Source organism: Phacochoerus africanus, chromosome 2 (genome assembly GCF_016906955.1).
Source record: "Phacochoerus africanus isolate WHEZ1 chromosome 2, ROS_Pafr_v1, whole genome shotgun sequence".
Taxonomy (NCBI): Eukaryota; Metazoa; Chordata; class Mammalia; order Artiodactyla; family Suidae; genus Phacochoerus; species Phacochoerus africanus.
Genome location: NC_062545.1, coordinates 79,841,529 through 79,850,371, shown reverse-complemented (window position 1 = coordinate 79,850,371; position 8,843 = coordinate 79,841,529).

Below are 8,843 nucleotides of genomic sequence, written 5' to 3'. Positions count from 1 at the left end.
CACCTGGTCCACGGTTGATACTGACTGTATATTCATTTCCATCATAGGCTAGGGTTTGGTGGCATGCATGTGTCTGAGTCCAGACTGGATTCCAGGCAGAGTCTGCCTAGAGGATAAACTAGAGATTAGCAAAAGAATCAAGGCTGACAGCTAGTTATGTAGTCTACAACTGCAAGGGTTGGAAACCCACGTAGAAAACTTAGTAAGATACCTGGTAAGTCCCACCAGCTGTTGAATCTTAAGTGTGGAGCCACTGGACAATTTTCAGAGCTTTTGAATATGTGGTCGCTCTGATGCATGCAACATCAACCTCTCTAATACCTCTGGGCTTCCTGGGCTCCTGTGGCATCTTACTTCTCCAGCAGCTGCTGCTGGAGATTCTTTGCCTCCTCTTCCAAATATTGGTGCTACTTACAGTTCTGTCCCAGGCCTCTCCTCTTCTCACTTTGCACGTTCTTCCCCAGTGATCTCATCCTCATAGCTTTGATAGGTTTTTAACTATTAGCTGCTGATTCCCAGATCTTCATCTCTAGCTGCAAACTCGCCACTCAAAACCCTTCAGGGGTCTCCTACTCTTAGAAATTTGCATTGGAACTGCAGTTATTCATTTACCCTTCTGTTGCATCACCCTGCTTTTCCTGAAGAACTGGAGCTCTGGCTCAAAAATGAGTACTGAACATCTAAATTTATCACTGCAATCAATCCCATTATATCACCAGGTTTCTTTTTTAATTTTATTATAGTTGACTTGCAATATGGTTTTAGTTTCAGATATAGAGAAAAGTGTATCAGTTATACATTCATAAAAACATGTCCATTCTTTTTTCCCATACAGGTTATTACAAATTATTGAGTAGATTTTCCTGTGCTATACAGTAGGTTTTTGTTAGTCATTCATTTTATAGAGTAGTGAATATATGCTATTCCCACTTTCCCAAATTCTTCCCTCCCCTCAACAGTTTCACCTATGGTAACCATAAGATTGGTTTTGAAATCTCTGAGTTTGTTTCTGTTTTTTAAGTTCTTTTGTATCATTTCTATTATATTCTACGTATATCATATGCTATTTGTCTTTCTCTGATATGATCTCTAGGTCCATCCATGTTGCTGCAAATGGCATTATTTCATTCTTTTTATGGCTGAGTAATATTCCACTATATATACATACCACATCTTTATCTATTCCTCTGTTGATAGACATTTAGATCGCTTCCTCATCTTGGCTAGTGTAAATAATGCTGCAGTGAACACTGGGGTGCATGTATCTTTTCGAATTATGGCTTTCTCCAGATAGATGCCCTATCATCAGGGTTTTTAAAGCTGTGGATCATGACCCACTCAGGAGACTAGAATTTGGGGACTTTTTCAAGACTAGAACATGGAATATAATGAAATAGAAAGAGCAGAGGGAGTTCCCATTGTGGCTCAGTGGTAATGAACCCAACTATTATCCATGAGGATGTGGGTTCAATCCCTGGCCTTGCTCAGTGGGTTAAGGATCCAGTGTTGCCATGAGTTGTGTTGTAGGTTGCAGACGTGGCTTGGATCTTGCATTGCTGTGGCTGCGGTGTAGACCAGCAGCTGCAGCTCAGATTCAGCCTCTAGCCTAGGAACTTCCTTATGCTGTACGTGTGGCTCTAAAATACAAAAAACAGACAGGCAGAAAGAAAGAAAAAAAGAAAAGAAAAGAGCAGAAGTCTTGCCTCCCTAGGAAGAGTAAGTATTGCTTACTGAAAATGCCAGGTTTTTGGCCCACCACCTAAATTCCTGAATCAGGAGATCTGAAATGAGACCAGGGAATCTGCATTTTAGTAAATGCCTCAAAAATGATTCTGACATAGGTGACCCAAGATCTACACATTGGGAAACCTTACCAATACTTGGTATCTAAATATTTTTCTGCAGGTCAATGCAGACCATTGAGATTTCTGGTTGAAATTTTCTTATTCACTGAATCATTTAAGATTTTTTTGTTTCCAGTGTATGTGCATTGTTATAATACTTATACGTGGGTCATTGACAAAAGTTGAATACCTACTGGATTAGAACACTCTCTCCTCCAGAGCATCCCCAATCAAACTATAAAAGGAAGGATTCCTGAATACCTGTGTTTGACCACAAGCTCCAATGCTTACAATTGGATTCTCTTGAATTCAGCAATGCTCATAGGCTGATTGTGCTTTGGGAAGGAATGGGTGGTCATCAGAAATTGGGAATATAGAGGGATGGCATGGATTCTGGACAGGGGCTTGGACCAGCAAGCGTTGCTTTGTAGCAGAAGGTGGTCTGTCCATGCAAACTCTTCTTTCTGTGACACCTTGTGGCAAGGGAGAGCTACTGCATACTTCACTGCCATCTCTATTTGCCAGGATTAACCTTGAACGTGATATTTCTCAGAGTCCTCGGGCAATTTGGGAGGAAAGATGTTAAGAGGAGACACTATGTTTCCTGTTAAAGATGGCATGTGAGTTTTCGAACTTTAGTGAAAAATGAGATGTAACAGTATTTATATCCTGACTTATAAATTGATGCCAATCATACTTCCTTAGCTTTATATATGCTCTTGCAGAAGAACTGTGTCAAAAACTATGCAAGTGCTAAGAGAAGATGGTGAAAATACAACTGGGAAAGTTCTCCCAAAAGGAAAAGATACAACTGAAAAGCAACATTATATGACAGTCTTTTGCAGAATATGTGTTCTTAAAAAGCTATGAGTAATTTGAATTTTTATAATTGAATGCCTATTTTCATTGCATATGAAGCACTTAAAGGAATATTATAGAATTACATTTTGAAATGTGAGAACATTATAAACTGTTTAATTCTTTAATCACAATTTTCAGTTTCTAAAACGATCATCTTTCCTTAAAGTACAGTATTCCTGCCAAGTTGGATGTTTTGATAGGTAGAGGCTAGTGATAAATCATGTAAGCTTGAGAGCAGAAATTCTATGTTTTAAACTAATGAACCACATGCTAGGAAATAAATGTATATATAGATATTAAAATAATTTTCTTCATGTATTATCAAGGCTGTTATGGTTATAAGTGACAGAGAGCCAAATCAACTTGTTTAAGCAAAAAATGGGAATTTACTGCCCACATAACTGGGGAGTCCAGAGGTGGTTGTAACTTTCAGGCATGGCTAGATACATAGGTTCAAATGTTTCCTATCCATCCATCAATCCATATACCTGTCTACCTACGCACCTGCCCATCCATCCATTATCTATCATTTTCTACTTCTCTCCATATTTCTTTCAGTTGGCTCTTTGTACAAACAGGCTTCTCCTTAAGGCCAGGGAAGACAGCCAAGAACAGATAAAATAAGTCTCTCAATTTGCTTTATCAGCAATGTCTGGGGGGATACTCTGGTCCAATTTGGATCACAAGCACATGCCTGGGAGTGGAGAAGGGAGGCAAGGTGATTAACAACCCTTCCAGGATCATGATCCAAAAGAGGGGCACAGTAAGATGTTATGTTGGTTCACCTAAAGAACCAAAAGAGAGAAGAGGTAGTAGACAGATCAAACCTCTAGCTACAACTTCCAACTATGCCTCATAAAGGAACAGTTTTAGAATATAATTCTAGTGAACCAGCACAGTTTTATAATAGAACTCTAGTGAACCAAACCATAGAGAACTATATATCAAAAGCTTTTTAAGGTAAATATTGGACAAAAACAAAAATTTATTGTCATAGATTTAATGAAAACACTGTTTTATAAGAGCCAAAGATTTTTTTTTTTAATGTAATAGAGGTTTGGTTAAACAAATCTTAAATTATTCATGAATTTGTTTTGCACTTATATATATAGAAATTTAGGAATTTCCCATCATGGTGCAGCAGAAACGAATCTGACTAGGAACCAGGAGGTTGTGGGTTCAATCCTTGGGCTTGCTCAGTGGGTTGAGGATCCAGTGTTGCTGTGAGCTGTGGCTGTGGCCGGCAGCTATAGCTCCGATTAGACCTCTAGCCTGGGAACCTCCATATGCTGTGGGTGCGGCCCTAAAAAGCAAAATAAAAATAAAAATAAAAATAAAAGCATTTGCTTTTTCCAATAATAAAATTTTTTTTTTTTTTTTTGCTTTTAGGGCCACACCCACGGCATATGGAAGTTCCCAGGCTAGGGGTCTAATCGAAGCTACAGCTGCCAGCCTATGCCAGAGCCACAGCAATGCCAGATCCGAGCCGCATCTGCAGTATACACCATAGATCATGGCAATGCCAGATCCTTAACCCACTAGGCCATCAGGGAACTCCCAGCAAGCACTTTTATAATCAGAAAATTCCATTAAGATTCTTTCCTTTTTTCTTTTTATGGCCACAACTGTGGCATATGGAAGTTCCTGGGCTAAGGGTTGATCCAAGCTGTACCTGAGGCCTACGCCACAACAACATCAGATATGAGCCACATCTGGGGACTATACTGCAGCTTGTGGTGACACCAGATTCTTAACACAGGATTGAACCCACATCCTAGTGGAGACGTCGGGTCCTTAACCTGCTGAGCCACAATGAGAACTCCAAGATTATTTTCTAAATGATTTAAAAAATAATTTTATTATACTGAAGTTGAATTTGCAGATTAACTTTTCGGGAATCTACAATTTTAGGTGTTTCTTATTATCCTAAAACTTTAGTCAAATGACAGTTAAATGAAGAAATAAAAGTAAGGTGAATAATTAATCCTGCTTCAACTCTATCTAGTCAACGAGTATATATAAGTAATATAATGGAAAGCAGTGAGTAACATATAATTTAATGGAAAAGTTTTGTTTAATAGAATGAGATGAGCTAAGCTAAATTCTGGTAAATGTTTATTTTGAAGATATTGAATAATTTTCCACTAGGCATAGCAAGAATCCTTATTGCCTGCTATAAATAGTTTTAAAGTAAAGGGATACCACACAAACTTTGCAGGTTTGGTTCCAGATAACCACACTAAAGTGAGTCACATGAATTTTTTTGGTTTCCCAGTGCAGATAAAACTAATGTTTATACTATGCTGTAGTCTATTAAATGTGCTGTAGTCTATTAAATGTGCATTATGTCTAAAGAAATAATGCAAGTGCCTTAATTAAAAAATGCTTTATTGCTAAAAATACTAACCATCATCTGAGCCTTCTGCAAATCACAGCAGTAATATCAAAGACCAGTGATCACGTAAGTAATGAGATCCTGCTGTATAGCACAGGAACTATATCCAGTCACTTGTGATGGATGGAACATGATGGAGGATAATGTGAGAAAAAGAATATGTATGTATGTATTACTGGGTCACTGTGCTGTACAGTAGAAATTGACAGGACACTGTAAATCAACTATAATGGAAAAAATAAAAATTAAAAAAAGACCACTGATCAAAGACCATCATAATAAACATAATAATAATGAACAAGTTTGACATATTGTAAGAAGTGCCAAAAGAGATGTGAAGTGAGCAAATGCCGTTTGGAAAAAAATGATGCCAATAGACTTGCTCCATGCAGGGTCACCACAAATCTTCAATTTGTCAAAAAAAAAAAAATGCAGTGTCAGCAAAGCACAATAAAGTGAAGCAATAATATGAAGTATGTCTGTGTCTGGAAATACAGTGGAAAGGGAAACTCAGCAAAATATATAAATTATATATTCAGTTATTTTTCTTCTATAGTTCTATGGTTTCCTAATAGCTTAAAGAAAGCGTTCCTATAGGCGAGGTGTTGTGCACCAGATTTCAGTTTTGCAGCACACAGTTTTTCTTTAGGAATGAAGTCCTCATTCCATTGTATTCTAATATAATTGTATTAGTCAGGGTTCTCCAGAGAAACAGAACAAATAAGATGTGAGTAGCTATAGAAAGAGATTTATTTTAAGGAATTGGCTCCTGTAAGTATGGAGGCTACTATGTCCAAAATTTTTGTTGCGGGAGGTCAGCCAACTGGAGACTCAGGAAGGGTCAATATTGTAGTTTGGGTCTGAAGGCCATCCACAGGTAGAATTCCCTTTTGCTCAGGAGGAGGTTAGTCTTAGGTTCTATCCAGACCTTCATCTGATTAGATGAAGCCCATTCATACTGGGGAGGGCAATCTGCTCTACTTGACCTACTAATGCAAATGTTAATCCCACCTAGAAACACCCAGAATGATGTTAACCTAATATCTAGGCACCCTGTGGACAAATTAGGTTGACACATAAAATTAACCATCACAATGACCTAAAGGGGTTGGATCTGAGGTTGATGAGGTTAATGGTAATTTTTCTCTAGTAATTTTTACTAAAGAAATTTACTATTTCTAACAGTAACTTTTCATTTTCTAGTTGAATACTGTATGAGAAAAATTAAGGTTTTTCACGTGATTTTATGAAAAGAAAGATGAGCCTGTCAGTATAATAACTAGAAGAACCATCAAAGTTAATTATATGTCATTTGTATCAGCCTCTTATGACCACATCTAAATCTCAGATCCTTCACATTTCTTGACAGTTTTGGTGATGAGGCTAGGATGTTGAGAGTGGCACAGCTTTCTGAGAAAGGAAAGATCAAGGCTTTATCAGCCAACAGAATTTGAGGAAAGTCCATAGGAATTGGTAGCAAACACACTGACTAGATAGTATGGTCAGCTAGGAATTACATGTCCCTCCACTGTATTGCCTCCTAATGAGAAGAAATTTAGGATGTGGTTTCAGGATGAATACCAGAAGGTAGTTTTAAAGATAGATGCCTGAACATTATCCCCGTTGTTATAACTTTCCTCCAGGTGTGGGAACTTCTTCATCATGCTGGAGGCACATCCATCTGTACTCAGACTTATGTTGGTCCCACTACAAAGCCTCAACAATTGTAATCAACACTTTTTTTCAAGGGACACCTTGTTCACTCCCAGGACTACACTACTAGTGTGGAAGCCACACGTTAACTCTTCCACTTCCATAATCACAAGAACTTGTACCCCAGGTGTGGTCATAAGAGACCAGATGGAGGAGATCTCTCTGAAAAAGGGCCACCCTTAGTTACTTGGAAGGATTCCCCAGAGGGACCACTGACTCATTTACGTGCACTCTGTGATTGGTAATCCTGCTGATGCTAGTCAGTCATTTAGAGAAGGTGGTAAGAAATTTACCCTGACATACCTATGGCCAGTTAATCTTGGACAAAGATGATAAGAATAGAAAATGGGAAAAAGAGAGTCTCTTCGGCAAGTGATACTGGGAAAACAGGACAGCTGTGTGTAAATCAATGAATACTATACACAAAAATCAACTCAAAATGACTTAAAGACTGAAGTATAAGGCATGACCCCAATACCTCCTAGAAGAGAACTTAGACAAAGCATTCTCTGGCATAAGCCATACAGATGTTTTCTTAGGTCAGTCTCTCAAGTCAATAGAAATAAAAAAAATAAACAAATGAGATCTAATCAAACTTACAAGTTTTTGCACAGAAAAAGAAACCATAAACAAAAAGACAACCTATGGACTGGGGGAAAATATTTGCAAATGATGCGACTGATAAAGACTTAGTTCAAAAACATACAAACAGCTCATATAAATCAATAACAAAAAAACAAACAACCCAATAGAAAAATGGGCCAAAGACTTACATAGACATTTCTCCAAAGAAGACATACAGATGACCAACAGGCACATGAAAAGATGTTCAACATCCCTAGTTATCAGAGAAATGCAAATCAAAACTACAAGGAAGTATCACCTCACACTAGTTAGAACGGCTATCATTAAAAAGTCTACAAATAACAAATGCTGGAGAGGGCGTGGAGAAAAGGGAACCTTCCTACACTGCTGGTGGGAATGTAAATTGGTGCAGCCACTACAGAAAATAGTAAGGAGGTTCCTTAAAAAACTAAAACTAGAGTTGCCATATGATCCAGCAATACTACTCCTGGGCATATATCTAAAGAAAACTCTAATTTGAAAAGATACATGAACCCCAATATTCATAGCAGCACTATTCACAATAGCCAAGACAAGAAAGCTAACTAAATATCCATAGACAGATGAATGGATAAAAAAGATGTGGTATACATAAAATGGAATACTACTCAGTCATAAAAATGAATGAAAAAAATGACACTAGGGAGTTTCTGTTGTGGCTCAGCAGGTTAAGAATCCGACCTAGTGTGAGTGATGGGTTCTATCCTTGGCCTCGCTCAGTGTGTTAAGGATCCAATGTTGCCACAACCTACAGCGTAGACACAGCTCAGATCCCATGTTGCTGTGGTTGTTATATAGGCCGGCAGCTGCAGCTCTGATTCAACCCCTAGCCTGGGAACTTCCATATGCCATAGGCGCACCCCTAAAAAAAAAAGAAATGCAACGTGAATGGACCTAGAGATTATCATACTACCTGAAGTCAAACAGAGAAAGACAAATATCATACGATATCACTTACGTGTGGAATCTAAAATATGACACAAATGAACTTATCTATTAAAGAGAAACAGACTCATAGACATAGAAAACACACTTATGTTTACCAAAGGGGAAAGAGGGTAGAGGAGGGATAAACTAGGAATGTGGGATTAGCAGATACAAACTACTTTATAAAACAGATAAAACAACAAGGTCCTACTGTATATAGGGGACTATATTCAATCTCCTGTAATAAACTAATAATGGAAAAGAATATGAAAAAGAATATATATATACACACACACACACATATATAAATGAATTACTTTGCTCTACACCAGAAACACAACATTGTAAATCAACTATACTTCAGTTAAAAAATTAAAAATAAAATTATTAAATAATAAATAGTTCCTCAACCAATCAAAATTTATGTCCAGGCTCTTCTCACATGTTCAAGGCTAAGTGCTATTGATTCCAACAATAAA